Here is a 17,928-nt window from a genome sequence, read left to right as displayed (position 1 = left end):
TGAATGTCTTCCAGAGCTTAGAGTTACAGCTGGCTGAGAAAAGGGAACTTAATGAAGTAGAGAACTGCTGCTATGAATAAAGTCCTTGCTTTTTAGCTGATGTCCAACTATATGGCCTATTAGCTGTGTAGTTGAAACAAACTAAGAATTGACAAGCACAACTTATTTTTCCCATTCAGTTTACTGAATAAATATGGAAATTCATGCCAGATTCAAAAATAAGATGTTCGAATTTTCCACAGAATAGCAGAATCACAGGCTTTTTTCCACACGCTTCTTTTTTTCCCTTATATTATAATCTATTGTATTTTATCCTTTGAAATTCAGCTAGATCAACACTTCTTGTGAATTCACAGCTGGGCCATTTCCAGGACGTTACTCTGGCAAATGAAATTGTTTCTTGGAAAAAGAAAATACTGGTTGACTTTCACAAAATAGAATGTTTGATAAGAATGACTAGCAAAATGTTTTTTTTCCTCTCTTACTGCAGGAGCACTTAAGCATGCAAGGTCACTTTCTTCTGCTACGTCATATATGTGGAATTGCTGGTGTAGTGAGGATCCCTTACTGGTGATAATCTTACATTTCAAAAGATCAAATTTCAAGTAATGGGACACCACTGATTGTTTCTGAATGCATGCGAGGTCATTGTTTTTATCAGGCAAGCTTCTACAATCTCCTTTTAGTCCTGGCTGATTATTATGATAAGCTGGACGGGGAAGATCTTCCATTTATTCCTGGCTATGTCTTTGCCCCTCTTCTTACTTTAAAGCATATGACTTTCTCAATTCCATTGTACGTGGCAGTGATACAGTGACTGTATTAGGCTGTCAAATGCCCGAGTGCTCTCACTTCAGGAGATACTTGTGGAGCTTCTGTGATGGTGGCTGTTGTGAGCTATAAAGGCCTAGCAAAACTTTGCCTTTGTAGCATGGGTCACTACTCGAAAACACATTTTTCTGACTCTGGATGATGTATCAGTCTTGGTAATTCAGACATAGTGACAGTTTGCATTGAATTACTGAATGAGCTTCCATTATTTACGTAACCATGTACTCTGGTCATATTAAACATAGAAATATCCTATATTCAGTGCAAAGCAGGAGTTGTGTGCTGTTTTCAAATGAAACTATTAAGCAGAATTTTAGTGTGCAGAGCTCTACTACCTAAGGATCACCTTTATTTGCTGTTATGTGAATTTTATCTTCTGGAAAATAAAATGTCTGTTGGATGTGAGGAAGATATAACACCTCTCTCAGGACAGCTTGTCTTCCAGATTCCAGCATTTGCATCTTGCAGAACTTGAATTAACGATGGAATTTCATTCTTAACTTCATTGCCAACAATCCTGAAGTGCATTGCCACTCAGTCAGCTGCCCAGTGGGTTACACTGGGACAGAGGAGGTGTAGATAAAACCATCTAAGGAAACTAGAGATGAAGGCTGGGAATCCAGATTTTTTTATATGAATACATATAGCTTCTTATTCTAATTGACCAAACTGTGTTTGTTTTGGTTTGTTGTTGTTTTTTTGTTTTTTTAACTTCCCTGTGGTTCCTTCTTTACCCTTGAAAATAATGGGCATCTCTGAGCAAAGCCAAGTCATCTTATAAAACTTTTTATAACCACTGAATGAATGCTTCTGAAAAACTTGTGTGCAAAAAGTTTTGTGGAAGTAGGAAAAATGCAAGCAAAATACAAGTTGTAGCTTGGGTAAGTGGAATAAATAAATATTTATTTAAAAAGAAAAAAAAAAGAAAAAAAGAGGCTTGGTGGAAGGGAAACTCTAGCACATCTCATGTCCATGCTGACTGAGTTGTAATGGTTTGCTGTTTATGTTAGATTTGCATTGGATTTACAAGTTAGATTGTAAAGGCTCACAATCTGAAGCACAGGAGTCTTTTTTCTCCTGTAAAAAAAAAAAACAAAACAAAACAACTATGATCTCTTCTCATGCTTTTGATAGCATGAAGTGATCCTAAGGAAATTTGCTGAATAACAGTCAAGTCTTTGTGGAGGGAAGTATACTGGGCTACTTGTTAAGAAGGAGATGAAAGGATATGGGTGAGTTCCCAAAAGTAAAACTTACACATGTAAGTCAGTTTCATCTGACAGTGTCTGTAATGTGAGCCTTATGCAGTAAAGAGGAAAATACTGTATATTCATTTAACAGCTTAAATTTTAAAAATTAAATGAAAAGATTCACGTAATTCATAATCAAGTTATAATTTTCATCCTGATTGCTCTCTTTTGGGGAGTTGAAGGAAAGCGTTCTGACCCCTGCGCAGAGGCTTAAAAATGCCTGTTGGTGTGTATATCAGCCTTCCAGAACACTGGGAATGGCTGTGATTCGGAAGATGGGAGCACACAAAGTATTCTCATCTTTGAAAATCTGTCCTTGAATCAGTAAGAAAATACCAACAAATCTCATGTGAAATGCTACATGTGCTCAGTTGGTTAAACATGGATTCCAAAAAGTATTATTTCTTTGATCTGCAACTGTTTGAAATTAATATTCTGTAAACATCCTTAACCCCCTTCCTTCCTCTTGCACCTTCACAAAAAAGATTCTTGAGTAAAGCTGAGATGTTGATGTTTTGGTGAAGAGATTCACTTTAAATTTATATATAAATCAGTTTTTGGAGGGAAGTTTTAACTTGATTCCTGCACTTTAACGTGTTATGTGCAACTTATCTTTAATCAGTTCTTTCCCTCCATTTTAGGGAGGCTTGAAGATGCCTACCTATTCAGGCCCTTTCATCTTAGAAGTTGTCTACTGCACACTGCACCCCATGAGGGATTTCCAGGCTGGTTTCTGCAGCAGCTCAGCAGTTTTGGTTTGGATTTCTGAATTCCTCAGCCCTCCTGACTTTTTCAGCTAATTCCTTTTGCTTATTATTCTCTTGTTGGAGAAGTTAATCTCTTGTAATGCACAGTTCCCTGTGATTATGATGAAATCTGTAATGAAGCTGGATTTTTGGGATACGTTTCAGATGTGCAGCACTCCATACAGGACAGTTTTTCTTTGAAGTGCCTTTCTGGACCAAAACAGAGCCTATTCTTACTTTGTAATGTCTCAGTTTTATATAATGTATCTATTTTGGTCTATCACAGTTTTAAGTTGTGTAGATATGCACCGCCCATACATCCACTTCTGTTTTTTCTGAATAACAAGATGTGCTTCAGCTGCTACGGCTCTCTTGTCCCTGTTATTTTTAGGTTTATATTTAATACCCAATTCAAGTTCTTCCGTTTTGTAGAACAGACCTTTTTTTTCTTTTCTTTTCTTTTTTTTTTTCCCCTCTTGTTATTACTATTTAAAAACTGGTACGTTCAAAACATTTGCTGTGGTCATGCAAATTTGACTGGGCGGTCTACTTGTCTGCCTGACCCCTGGTTGTCATCCATGTCAGGGCTTTGTCTGCTATCAAAAGATCAGAGATAAGAATCCTTCTTGGCCACACCCTCATACTCCTCTGCTGGTGCAGTGAGGCTGCATGCCAGCACTGTGTGGGTGCCCAATAACTTTCACTTCTCACTTCCATCTGTCGGTCCCTTCTCGGGTGTGCCACCTTGTCCCCCAGGTTCAGCATCTTTATCTCATGAACAAAGTCCATTTGTGAGGAAAGTTGCCACAAGTAACTCTTGAGTACTCAAGAGTTTCACCCACCTTTCTCTCTTTGTTATTTTAATTTCTCTTAAATCACCTGCGATGCTGCTGTTTGAAGTCTTGCTATATAAATAACCTTCAGGGCTTTTCTTCCCAACCTGTTCTCCAACTGTATTTTGAGGAACTTCGAAGTGCCAGGAGAATTACAGCCTTGGTTCTGCAGGGAAGTACCTAAAGTGCAAAGAGGAGGGCAAAAGGCCTTCATTTGCAAATTATTTGATCTGACGGTGAAAACATTCACCTAAATGTAACTTGAGATGTCTGTCTATCTAAATTCACTTAAGTGCGCATCTATCTACAGGTAAATGTTTGTATGAGAGAAAACATATATCTCAAGTCATATAGAAGTGAAAATATCTCTATATAAATATATATTTTTGTTTCCCCATAATGTCACATATATAGCAATAGCTGTTGCTGCAATTTTTCCCCGGCTATTATTACAGCTGAATGAAGCAATCTTGCAGGTCACAAGATGCAGAGAAAAGCATCTGGTAAATGAATGCATTCTGGAATGTGCAGACACGTAATTGGCCGTTCTATTTATTTGTGCAGGAAAAATTCTTTGAATAAGCCAACTTTGAGTAGGTTGCAGCTTCTGGACAATGACAGAAATGTTATTCTCATGAGTTTTGTTGTTTTAATTAATGGAAAAGCAGTTATGTTACTGTTTCCATGGAAGTTTTGTAAACATTGAGGTTTCAATTGTCCTGACTTGAAACTGAATGTGCTCTGCTTCTTTGGTTTTCTGTGTGCAGGTGTGAGACTAAGAGGAACAGAAGAAGGGCTTACACTTACACAGATGTTCTAATTTTGGAGAGGAAAGTAAAACCTCTCCAGTATTACTGAGGACAAGAAAACAAATCACCTTTTCACCTTCTTTTCTCTCTAATCTTCAGATCCAGATTTACTGAATGGCTACAGGTTATTACAGTTGCATACTTCCTTTCCCAGACAAATCCTGTGTTTGCTTTGGCTGTTGTCCACTGTTTTTTCATCTTTTTGTGTTGGTTTTTTTTTTTTTTCAGGACCACTTTTAAAAGGCAACACATGGTGCATCTCTTCTCTTCTACATTTTGTACAATGGTTTTAAATATGGATGGGAGATGGCTTGTGCAGCCACCCTTGGCGGGCTGCCCCAATGCTGCCTGTGCCTGGCTGCCCTCGCCAGCCAGCAGGACACTGAGTCCTGGGTCACTGCAGTTACCATATAATACTAGGAGTGCTTTTATCCACAAGAGGTGCGTGATGTTGAGTGTGCAGGTATTTTTTAAATAATTCAATTACCGAATAGGCTGTTGTGATTGGCAAGGTTTTGAAACAAAAATCCTGTATGAGTGGCAGAAGGTCTTTGTATTAAGTCTCTAGAACATTCATGCCTGTGTTTGGTATTGTTTGTCTGTATCTTGGTCTGCTACTTCAGAAAGCAAAGCCTTAGTGGCTCTGTTACTGCATTTACCAGAAGTGGATGGAAGAAGGCTGTCTCTGCACTGACAGCAGGGAGCCTTCCTTCTCCTGCTCTGTGTCAGCTCTGCTAGCAGGAGAGCGTGGATGTTCTAATGTAAAACAGCACATGTCAGGAGGCTTGCTTTAACATTTCTCACAATAGACAACAAATACACAGAGTTCCTTTAACCTGGTATATCCAGCCTGCTCCTTGTCTCAGAAAGTGGTAGGGCAGGGGACAGGAAGTGTGGGATACTGGCTTTGGGCTTGTTCAGTGCAAGAGGTTCCTCCTGGCAGACCTCAAGCTGTGCTCCTACAGTGTGTGCTCAGCTCTACAAGGCAAGCAGGGCTGGAGTCAACTGGCCACTCTTTTCATCTCTAATGCCAGATTCAGTAATTCTTACGGTCTGATGAATACGTTTTTTCCATAAATAGCAACATTCTTGTCTGCGTGCACCACAGACAAGGGGTGAAGTCAACAAGAATTCTTAAAAATAGGGTTGGTTTTTTGGGGGGAGGGAAGGGAGGAAGGTTGTTCGTTTGTTTGCTTTTTTAAATTAAGACCTCACCTCAGTAAAATGGGCAGAGGATAGATAAAGCCAGAGAGGAAAAGTAGATGGAGGAGAGGAAAAGTCAGGTGATGGCACAGTGAGGAGGGGGGTGTAGAAAGGGTGTTGCAATCAGTGGGAAGTCTGCTGTCTCATTACAGCAATGATTTATGTCCGTCCGCCCTCCCTTTCCTCCCCACCCCCCCCAGCCTTGAACAGTAGAAAAAGTGGGGAACTTCAGTTACATAATGACTTACAATGCTGGTTAACAAAAATGCTGAATCTGTAGTATGTATTTCTAGTTGTCAGCTGAATTTTCTGCCTTTATCAGCTCAGAGAGGGAAATTAAAGCCCACTGCATGGAACTTTGCATTTAAGTTTTTCGAAATTCTGATTTGGTGATTTGGTGCAAGAAGGCAGAATAACTTGTTTCGTGGCTTTATCAGGGTGGTGTAGTCTGGAGAGACTGTATCAGACTTTGGACTCCTCATATATGTAATGCCAATACAAAAGCAGCAGGTGAGGATCAAGCTGCACACGTGTGCAGGAGGACACTTGCCCTCATCTTCTTCCCCTGTGCTGCTGAGCCAGGAGGTACACAGAGAAAAGCATGTGGGTACCAGGGCAGTAGCTTGACTGGAAGCATCGGGCAAGTGGGACTCAGTACAGCCTGCTAATAGAGCAGAGAAATGGCAATGCTTGGACAGGAGCAGGTATGTGTGCTTCACTCGCTGGCTGTAATTGGAACCAAGGTGGTTGGTGGAAGACGAGAGCAAACGGCAGCCTACTGCAACCAGGAGTGTAGCATGAGTATTTGAGACAACTTAATTGTCTCAGTGGTTTGCTTCCTTTTTCTCTGTGATGATGCGCAATTGGATATACCTGTTTGCTTTTACTAACTTGAATTTTTTCTTCTTCCTGAGAGACAGAAGAGCTGAGGGGGAGCTATTAGATTCCAAATTGTATTTAGCTTGGAGCAATTAAAGCTAGCACCACATAATGGCATTTGTAACTGGCTTATCTGTTATGCAAACTGTAAGATGTTAATGTGTGGTTTCAGTCAGACCTGGCATTACTGATGGCTTTTGCTCACATGCATTGAACTGAGTTTAGAAGCCATGCTTATTGCTGATTCTGGCAAGATGCTTGCTTTCTTACTGCTACTTTGTTCTCAGTTCCATTTTCAGTGTCAATCAGCATAATTCCATGCTGCTTCCAAAAATGGGGTAGCTGCTCTCTGTGTTCCTTTGTGCAGCTGCTTGGTTTGTTCTTTTTCTTCCATGGATATTGGCATCCATGCAATGAGCTGGTTCAACTAACAGTGTGGCTAGAAATCTGGCTTTTTTCCTGTCTGAGATTATTAACTCAATTACTTGAGTTACTTGGATTTATTTCCCAATCTCATTCCAGTCATGTTGCTACTGGCTTGACCAGCAATTGCAGCAGGAGCAAATGGCAAACATTGAGAAGGTGAGAGAATTGGCCAATCACTCCTGAAGGGCCTTGTTCTGCCCGCTGCACGCTTCTACCAATTGATATCTAATTGCCAGGTTTGGTGTTCGTTTGTTTTCCAGAAATACTTAGAGATGTACTGTACCAATACTAGATAAGCTACATAAAACAGCTGAATGAATTGTGGTGCTGTGAAATAATCAACTACTACATGTTCTTTTTTTTTTTTTTTTTTTTTTTTTTTTTTTGTATTTCCTTAGGTGCCAGATAGTTGATTTCCTTTGTTCTGCATTAAATGAACATCTTTCTATGATGCTCACATGAGCTGTAGCTCCCCTCTGAGAGTCATGTTTGGTCTTCCTTTTGTCATTCTATTCCAATGTATCACACTCTACTTGTTCTAATGTCTGTGAAAGTGATAGTGAGAAGTTCTAGGTTGGGTCTCTGCAAGTGGGGATTGTTTTTTTTTCTTTTAAAATTACAAAAAAATTTAAACCATAGATGGACCAACAGGCTGTGAAGTGTTGCAGGTTATCTGGTCTGGATTTCCCAGACGATTTTAGGAAGTGTGCACCTATATTGCAAAATACTCAGCAACAATTTTTTTTTTAATGAGAATAACTTATTACCTGTTGGCCTGTTCACTAGATGAATTATAAAATGACTGGAGTTATATAGATATCTGCATGATCAAAGAACTACTGCTTTTGTCCTCTAGATTTAGAATCTGAGCTTTGTCTCCTAGGAGTAGAGGAGGTGATGTTTTATGCTATGCTACGTTCTCCTCCTTGCCCCCCCCCCCAAAGAAGTGCATTTTATTTGCAGACATTCTGAAATGCCTCTGTTCCCTGATGGACTTCTCAGGTACCTGTGGGAACATTGTTCAAGGTGAATGCCCCTATGCTGGGCTTGTCCTATGTGGCATGTAGATCACAAATTCTGCAGTTGTAAAGGCAAGGCCAAAACTCTTGCACAAGGGGCTACAAAAGAAAGTGGAGAGCTGTAGGTAATGTTCTGCGTAACTCTTGGCTTTCTTTTTCTGTGACCTTTTGGGATTGCTGCGTAATTCTGACCTTGTTGGTCCACTTTAGGGTCCTGCTATTTCGGTGTGATGTGTACTATATTCCTGATGAGTAACGTCATTTTCTCAGACTAATCTATATCAGATTATTCCTTCTATTTTTCTTACTTTGTTCATATCATCAACTCAATAAGTTAAAGGCCCTGTTTTTCAAAGCTAGGTATTTGTGTTTATATGTAGGGGCTTATCATGGAAGTTGTTCTATTGCCTTGAACATAAGAAGTTTATAATGAGGGACTGGTTGGAAGTTTTAATGTGAAGTGGCTTAATTTTTGAGATACTGGGAAAGATGCCAGCCATAGATTTGGGAAAGTCTGACTAATAAAATCGTAAAGCTGGTTCATCGCTCAAATATGTTATTATTTCAGCTGCCTCTGCCCACTGCAGGCTCCTACAAGCTAAAAATGTCAATGGACTATTGCATTAATAGCTATTTTAAGTCACCAATCTTAAAAGGCAGCACAAATGAAATAACTTTGAATTAATATGAAATATCATGGTTAACGCAGTTTTTCCAGCCTTAATATTTTGATACACGAGCTCATACATTAAAAGATCAAATCCTAAAATTAGATAGCAGATGTTTAGATTTCAAACCAGCTGGGGGTGGTGGTGGCATTTCTAGGAGTGTAACAAACAGAAGAAGTGAGGAATTCAGTGTAAACATGAAATTAGGAGTTATTAAATATAGACAATTGGTAAAAGATGGTAAGCGGCTTTACTCAAAGCTCAGTGAGCTAAAAACAGGAAAAAGGATTTATTTTCTTATTCTTTGGAAAACAGGCCAATATTTTAAGAATAACACTAAATGAAGGCAGTAATGCCACTAACTCAGCAAATGCAAAATGATTTAGTTCTGCTGCTGAAAAGAAGTCTATTCACAGCATGTAGAAATAGCATGTTAACTTATGTTATACTATAAGTTTAAAAGTTTTTTATATATATATATATATATATATATATATATATATATAGCTTTATAGCTATATGTATATATAAAACAAACATACATAGTGGATAACAGTTTTGAATCAAGGGCACATGTAATTTGAAGAATTCTGTTCTTTCCTGTTGATCTTGAAGAAAGGTCAGGAAAGCATCAAAGCGCTGTAGGAAACTTAAGGATACACTAGCTTTTGTAAACAGTAAATGCTATGTGGTGCCCAGACATGAGTTTGCCTTCTGCTGATGATAAAGTTCTGGGGAGATTATCATCAGACTGTTAGGGAGCTGACTTTGTTCAACAGGAATTGAAATACTCAGAATGAAGACCCGTACAGTCTATGATTGTAGAAACGGGTTAAAATATTGATCTTTTTAGCTCAAATTGAGCACATACATAGCTTTTGTCATAAGCCTTTTCTGATTGGCAGTGTTGATTTTGTACAGAGAATTGTTACAGTGAAAACTGCAAAATTGGAACGTCTTCAGAAGAAGTGCATCTAAATACAAAACTGTGTGTTGGTTGCTAGAAAGCAGTGGCTGAATAATGGTGAGGTTTTGTCAAAGATGGTAGTAACCCCCAGCATCTCCTCCCATGCAGGATTCTTTTTCTTCTTTGTGCTGACAAGATGTATGAAAGCAAGTTTACCAGGCCCTAAGCAGAGTTGCATCTGTTGTACAGAATTCTGGGCCCTTTGGACAAGAAAGATTTCTGTTGCAAATATATTAGTCAGGTAGTGTATTAGTAGACTTGGTTGCTTAGTTGTAGGAGAATTTTGCTAACTTGAACTTCTAGTGTATACCTGTCAGGAGAGGAAGATGTGGTTGTAGGTGTTGTGTTTTAGGGAAAGGTTTAAATTAACAACAATAGGGGGAAACAGAAGAGTAAAAAGGTTTCCAGATATTCATAGATCATACTCCCTAGCTCCCTCATACTTTTCAGGTATGGGAGGACAAAGTAGCAGGAAGTTTATTTTAAATCTGGTATGTTTATTTTCAGATCCAGCAGCAGACTCACATGAGCTTCTCAGGTGTTGCCTAATGGAATTGCTTGGACTTCTACCACTCTAAAAGAAGAGATTTTTATTCTACACGGTCAGCTCTGAGGGACTGCACACTCATTGTAAGTCAGCCTTCCTTATGTTGTGGATTCTGTTCCCTTTCTGTAGCAAAACAGAAGTTAAATTGACATGGAGCCTTTTCCAACCTAGAGAGGATGTGATGACAGGTGGGATATAAGAAGCTTCTTGCTATGAACATTCACCTTTTATTGAATCCCATTTATGTAGATTCATACAGGGGGAGATAACTTTTACTTGAAATAATTTTTACTTGCATAGAGGCAGCACTTCCATCTCCTTTTGAGATGATTGTGCTCAACTGCATTTAGAAGAATTGAAGGATGTAGAAATTCTTCCAACCTTCATATCTCACAGTTTCTATTGTGAGCATGTACTAAGTATTGTGAGGTGCATATTGTTCAGGAAGGACTTGTATTCCTTTGGAATGTCAGAGTTGAGTCATGAAAACTGAAATATGCAACAGGCTCAGGGTTTGGATCTTTGCAAGATGTGGCTGCTCTTTATCACATAAACATCCATGTGCATTTTTTGCCTCTACAAACGGGAGGCTGGAAAATAGAGGAGAGCAACAAGTGGAAAATACTACTTGGTTTATTTGCTTTGGTAGATACTGCTATATTGCTATGATGGTCTCGTTCTGGGAGGTGCCCAGTAGCTATAGGATCTTTTTACCTATGCAAAAAACAGAGTTTATCAAACACGGAAACTAAACCAGTAGCTGGTGATGTTGGCATGCTGTGTGTTTAAATAGTGAAGTAATGTTTTGTGCTTGTCTACAGACTTGCAGAAAGTCTTGCATACTTGGCAGAAATGATTATAGCCCTGCCACACCCCAATGTGCAACATGTGGCTATTTTATTTTCAGAAGGGATTTATGACACAAAGGTATGTTAATTACCTGCTGTGGAGTAGCACAGAAAATCTTTCCTTTGCGTATCCTAATCTCTAACTTCTGGTGCAAGAAAAACAATTCTGACAGTTGCTAGAAGGAAGGGTGATAGATTTGCAGGGACAGAAAACTAACAGAGTTTGAACAATTACAGAGAGGAAATTCTTTGTGTCTCTTATAGCTACGGAAGAAGGCTGCTGTGATAACCATTACTGCTCAAAAATATTTTTGTTTTCTTACTGGCATAGTACTATCCTGCTGAAATATGTTACTGGAATCCTTGAAGATTCTTTAACCTTTTTTCATAGAATCATAGAATGGCCTAGATTGAAAAGGACCTCAAAGATCATTTAGTTTCAACCCCATCACTATGTGCAGGGTCACCAACCACTAGCCCAGGCTGCTCTTCTTTCTTAAGAGATGTTAAGTCTCACAGTAATTCGTGGTGTAATTTTGCTGAATAGCTCTGTTTTTGAAAAAGAAAGGAAACACTTCTTGGTTCTCAAAGTAGATAAACCTTAAAGTGAATTAAATTCATTTTATGAAGTTGAAAACAAAATCTGTGGCTATTATAGAAACAGTTCATATGTGTTACTGAGTAAAGAATTCTTTGCTACTCACTTGAACATAGGAAAATATTGTGAAGTAAGTTTTCTCAATCTTCATGGAACTCCTGTGCATTCACTGGTAATTTGTCTCAGTTTTCCTAGCCTGAAATTCCCAGTTCTGTTCTTGTATGTACTATGTATGTTGATTTTTGTTTTTCTCTCACTTGAAGCACTTGCACAGTCAAATTAAATATTTTTCATAATATTTATTTTGTAAAATTTCTGTCAATATTCAGCTTATGAACGTTAGCAGTTCAACTGTGTCTGCTGTCTCTTTACTCTTATATAAGAAACTCTTTTGTGAAGAACTATGAATTCTGTGCTGAAATATATTGTTTCTTGCTTCCTTTGAAAGAAAAAGAGTTCAAATCCTAGTGTGCGCATGCTTCTAAATGCAGAAATAACCAGTGATCACAAACTTAGTTCTTTGTTTTTCCTGTACCTTCACATTATTTGTCTCAGATAAATGTCGAAGCATTTCTTGTGGATTTACTTAGGAATACTTTCCTTGACTTGCTCAGTGTATAGTAGCGTGTTCTGGAGGGAATGATTGGAGGAGAGGAAAAAAATAATTGTAACTTTACTGTCTCAGTAGTTGCTACTGAAACAAATTAATTTTGTTGTTGTTGAAGACTAAAATAAACTATGTATCTAAGCATACTGGATGGCATTTTATGCAGGGAAAAGAGGAGGAGAAAGATGACTACCTCATAAGGGTGTAGTTTGTAGTTTTTGTTTTATTCATAGGCACTTATGTTATAAATAGAGATAACGTCCAATCAGGCAGAAGAACTGTTTGGAAAACTGGGATGCTGATTTAGTATGATCCCAGAATAATGTCATTTGTAGAATTTGCCTCAGTAGAAGTGAAAGGTTTGTGAAGTTACAAAATGTAGATCAAATGTGCAGTCACAATTTTTTAAGTAGCTTAAATGCCTCTTAGGGGAATTTGTAAAACAGCACCTGTGTCTTGGACTGGTACTGGGCCTGAAGAGGTAAGACACTGTGAACTCTGGGATCCTGTGGTCCCTTGCAAAAGAAACACAGCATGTCTCAGCATTGAAATTCAGATCTTTCTTGTAGTTACTAATTCCTACACTGTGAGAGACGTGAACTCAAGTGCTTGATATAGGCAGTTAGCATAGCCAAAAGTAACATGTGAGAGAGGATTACGAGTCTTGTCTCCTGTTTCTCAAACTTGTGATTCCTCATGCTTCCATTCTGCACAGAGAAAAGTAGCGTCTGCTGTGTCTCATAATTCTAGAAGCAATTGGGTTGATTCTCCTGCATTTTAGGAACAGGAAGAAATTACCTTTTTGTTGGTGCTACCAGGAGGATTTTAACGAAATGAGGTTCTGTATTTTGGTTTCTGGAAAGAGATATGGAAAAGTCCATGTTCTCACCCTGAGCAGAGTTCACCATGAAGCCAAATCTTTGATGTAAATCAGTCTTGTGCTTACAGAAACCCTCATTTCTCATAAAATGTGTCCCTCTTTTTAGAAGTGGTTCTAACACAGAATCTCTGTTTTCAGTGTGTGCTTGAATGTATGTTTCCATCAGGATTACATATTTTTCTAGTAGAAACCAAGTTTTTCCTGTTTGGACTATTGTAAATTTGTGGCAAAATGTTTGCTTGTTTTCCAGTAGAAGAAAAAATAATAATGATATATCAGATACATCGTAAGGCAAAAGATTTGTCACTTTTTAAGAGACAACTTGAAAAGGAAATTTATTTATGAAGAGCAACCATCAGATGTGACCAGGGCCCCTTGCTTTTCAGTTGTGCAGAGGTTTTGCGTACAAACTGATTGTGTGGGAGGGAAGGAGAGCTGTAGTCCTTTGTGGACTCCTTCAGTAGAATGGTAATGGGATGTGGAAATGAATTTTGATCCTGGCATATATTGTTGTGAATTAGGTATGTTTTTGGCCTTTGACTTCTTTGCTCATTCTCTGACTTCTTGTTTAAATGTTTTATACTCCCATTTGCTTTTGGGAAAAGGTCATATCCTAGTTTTAATTAGAAAGAACTGTTATTGTGGCAGTAGGTATTTGAAGAAAAAATGAAAATTGTGTTACTCCCTAGATTGGAAGAAGCTTCCCAGACTAAACAACAAACAAACAAATCATGATTATTACAGTATATACTTTCCAAGGAGATTATTTTAAAGACAGTGAAACAAACAGTGTGTTTATATGTACATATATATATAAACCACCTGTGTGAAGTTTACCATCGACGTGCTTCTGCAGTGGTTTGCTTTAATCTTATTTTATTTATCATCATGTTGATCCAGGAATGTAATCTGTTGTTATTTTTGATGTTGTCTTTTTGTTTTGTTTTTAATTATAAATCTTATCAAAGCATATGTGCAATGAGAGAAGGAAAAAAAAAAAGCTCAAATCTGACCAAGGATAATTATTAGTAGTCATTAGTAAACAGAAGTGTTTTTATGAAAATATAACATGTTTGCAATGTTTGTTTGACTTTGTTAAACACGTGGGCTCTATGCATGTGCTGCATGTCTATAAAACAACATGTTTACTATGGAGACAAGTCTGTTTGGTTATGAAACTGGAGAAGAAAAATACCTTCTACCAGCAGCTGAAACTGTGTTGAAAGAACACTGATTCTGGCAGAAAATCAAACAAGATTTTATCTGGGAGTAAAACAAGCTGGCTGGTAACTTTGTAGGCAGAACAGAGTGCATCAAAGTAATCCAATATAAAATTACTTTGACAAGCTTTAGGAGGTTTTCAGTGTAGCTGCCTGATTTAGTTCAACTTTCACCTTCTCTGTATTTTGTCCAGGTAATTTCTGTGTTGCCTTATCTCCTGGAGGAGACGCAGGTATTACAGTTGTGTAAACAGAAATTCCAGAGTGGTGCTAATTGCTGAGGCTTCTAAGCAAATAGCTGCATGGAATGTTCCAAGTGGACCCTGCACAAGCCCAGGGAAATTCCCTCTGGTCAAAGACAGCTGTGTGGGTACACAGGATGAATTGCAGGAGGGGCAGCCCATTCAGAGGTTAGAGAGAGAAAACCCCTCTTGGTGGGGCACGACCTGATGTGAAGGGCACTCTCTCATCCCTAAGTTGACTGGATATGAAGTGTTTGGGGCTGGCAACTGTGTACAGCGATGTAAGCACTGACAAACACAGAGGTGTGTGTATTACAATACACATAACAATAGAGAGGGTTTACTTGAATATTATTTTGCACCTTCCTTTGAAGTCAGTCTTCTGTTTCAACTCCAAAAGAGAACTTTAAAAGAAAGAAAAAAAAGGTTCTCTTCCCATGCCCCACCCACGTTATTACTGGTGTCACATGTAATAGCTCACCTGCAAACCTTGTTTTTCCTGTGGCGTTAGACCACAAAGTCTTCCGTGACTCAGCTGCTCTTTTTTTGGAGGATGGCACATTATTGAAGGAAAAGCTCTTTATCCAAGAGCAGGTTTCACAGGGGACCTTGCCTTATAAAAGAACAAGCCCCTTCTCATTTGTTTGTGGTGGTTTGTTTTGTTTTTTTTTTTTCCTAGATTTTGTTCAAGCATGCATTTATTCCCAGGAGTTTTTATTCCCAGTATTAAAACTAATCTGAACAATTTGACAACTGTCTGCAGGTGTGTTTGAGGGCTGTGCAAGTAGTAGTGTATTCTACAAAGCAGGTCCCTTCCTTTCAGAAAAATCAAAGAAATTTCAATTATGCTTTGAAAGTCTTGTGCTACATGATTGATGAAAGTGGTGATACTAGAAAATTGCCTTTCCATAGTGCAATAAGTCTACAAGTGTTTTGAACTGCTAGCAAACTGTGATGTGCTATGAAATGAAATAATTTTAATTCTTGTGGGCCTTAATGTCACGTTAACTAAAAAGTGATGCTGTCAGCTATAGCAATAGTCAGAAGGCAGCAGTGCTGTGTTTAGAGTGAAAAAGCTCAGTGTAATTGAGATACATAATAGAAATTGAATTGTTGCTCGTAAGGATAAGGAGGACTTCAGAAGTGCACTGTTCCTATGAATGCAGATATAACTCCAGGTTTTACATTTGCCTCCAGAGGCTGAAATTGTTAATACAGTTTTTAACTTTTAATGAATGACATGTAGTTCCCTACTTGTTGCTTTTATTGTTGTTGTCATTGGACAAAAACAATCCAAACAGCAAATGTATTTTGCAAGGTAAAAGATGCTCTAAGACACAGTAGTTGACAGCTTTGCCTGTAATACAATCAGCTTTTTGTCAACGACTTTGAGTGAAAATGTTTGATTCAGGAAAAGTGGGGGGGAAAAAAGCATTCTTTGTTTGGCTCAGGCATTAGGACTCTTAAGGAAACTACTGGTTCTTCACTGTATGAAGGAAATGTGCTGCTGAATTTCAGAACAGAGATGTTCAATGGATTTTTTTGACGTGGGAGTAGCACAAATCTGTAACTTTTCCATACCCGTAAGATGACTTTTCATAGCTAGTAAACTTCTGTGTTGAGCACGTTCTAACCAAATGGGACTGCAAAAGTGCAGTGGAGCAGACTAATACGATTGTTCCTCTCTACCCATAAAAAGAATGTGTGTCCATGTCCACTTGGATTATTAACTTTAATTTCTGTTTTTAAAGAAGTTGATGAAAATGGTATCCTATGCATTATCTATGATGATCTGCATTGGCATGGAAATTGGATAAATCCTGAAAGTAATTTTATATTCAATTAAAAAGTTGCGGTATGCAGAGAATTGCTTCGCAGAACCAGTTGTGTTGTGTGGATTTTTTCTAGTTCTGTTTCAGAAGCATAAAAGTTGTAGAACTTGCCCCCCTTCGGTTTGTTGGTGATATTTTATTGACTTATTAGGTGAAAAACAAGCATGTTGTTTTTGTTCCAATTCAGCTTTCCGGTTTTCAGTGAGCAACATGCAGCCTGTGTGACCAGGCATCACATATTACCTGAGGAAGATGTTATATAAAAGTTCTTTAACTTTCCGGACTGCTCCTGATGCCAAATGCATGAACTCTTAGGATCTCAGCGGATTAAAAATGAGTCATGGCAAAAATCTATAAATGCCAGAAAATGTTCTATTTTAGAGGCAAGCAATGGATCCCACAGAGGGCCTGTTTGGGAAGATACTTAAGAATGTGCTTACTTTAAGCCTGAGCTTAAATCTTCTTGCTGTATGTGAGTTGGACTTGGTTATCCTTATGTGTCCCTTCTAATTTTGGATATGCTATGATTCTGTGATTACCAGCTCTTCCTAATCTTGTGGTTAGAGTCCCTATAAAATCTTTCCTTTAGGAATTTGCTGTTTTATTTTGCTTTATTTCAATTTAAATGATGTTTAGAATACTGTCGTCAAACACTGTGTCATTACTTCAGAAATCAAATGTCAGGGTCAAAGAACATTTTGACAAGATTGTTTTCTGTTTTGTTTTGTTTTTGTTTTAATCTTTCTGGCTGTCCATAGCAACTAGAATTTCAGTATTTCTAATATTTCTCATCATCGGGGGGTGACAGCCTTCCCCAGTCTTCTGAGAAGCAGAGGATGCCTGCCTTCTTCTTTCCTGTTTTTTTAATGAGAATGACAAAGGGTCATAAAATATGCAAAACCTCTGACTGCCACAGTCTAAATAACAGCGAGACAGTAATTTACTTCCAGTAATATGTTTTAAAAGCAGTAACTACTGAACACTTTTAAATCAAGCTGGTCAAACTCTGGATATATGATCTGGTAGTGTTGTAGTTTGGAAAAGGTATTAATGAGTACCATTGCTTACTTATCCTTCTGTTTCAGTATTAGTGAGTTCAATTGCTCACTTACCATTCTGTTAAAGTAAACATAAACGAAAGTGTTAGAAAGTGGTGAGGGATTTTCCTTCAGCAGACGACTAAATGATTTTGTTCATGTTGTATCTTTGCTGTACAGCCATAGAAGTGAACATCTATTTCTAAATGGTTATGATTTTTTTTTTGTTTGGTTTTCTCTTAAATAAATCCTTGACAAAATGTGTACTTGTTTTTATTTCACCCATTGTGATTGGAGGATAACTTAAAGAGAAGGCAAGGGGATGCTAGCAGTGATGAATCAGGGCTGTTGTTATCTGGCTAAATACAGCTGATCATTTTATTACTCTAATTAATTATCTTCTTATCTTTCTGCATGGGCTTTTCTAAAGAAGCAGGCTTCTTATCCCAAATTTGATGCATCCAAGAATTTGTAGACTCCACGACC

General features: G+C 38.1%; 1 protein-coding gene across 7 annotated transcripts in view; it reads left to right on the top strand.

Moving 5' to 3' along the window:
• Positions 1-17,928, top strand: part of OSBPL3 (oxysterol binding protein like 3) — a 90,555-nt gene that overhangs the window by 7,950 nt on the left and 64,677 nt on the right. For 6 of the 7 annotated variants that reach the window (XM_048950545.1, XM_048950547.1, XM_048950548.1 and 3 more), the window contains exon 2: positions 10,139-10,261. The exons of the other annotated variant lie outside the window; for it this stretch is intronic. The gene's annotated coding sequence lies outside the window, so the exon portion shown is untranslated. The remainder of the gene's footprint in view (positions 1-10,138; positions 10,262-17,928) is intronic. 7 annotated transcript variants of the gene reach the window in all.

Source organism: Lagopus muta, chromosome 7, assembly GCF_023343835.1.
Source record: "Lagopus muta isolate bLagMut1 chromosome 7, bLagMut1 primary, whole genome shotgun sequence".
In the NCBI taxonomy this organism is placed as follows: domain Eukaryota; kingdom Metazoa; phylum Chordata; class Aves; order Galliformes; family Phasianidae; genus Lagopus; species Lagopus muta.
Note: the sequence above shows the minus strand (reverse complement) of the source record. Positions and strands in the feature narration are given on the sequence as shown.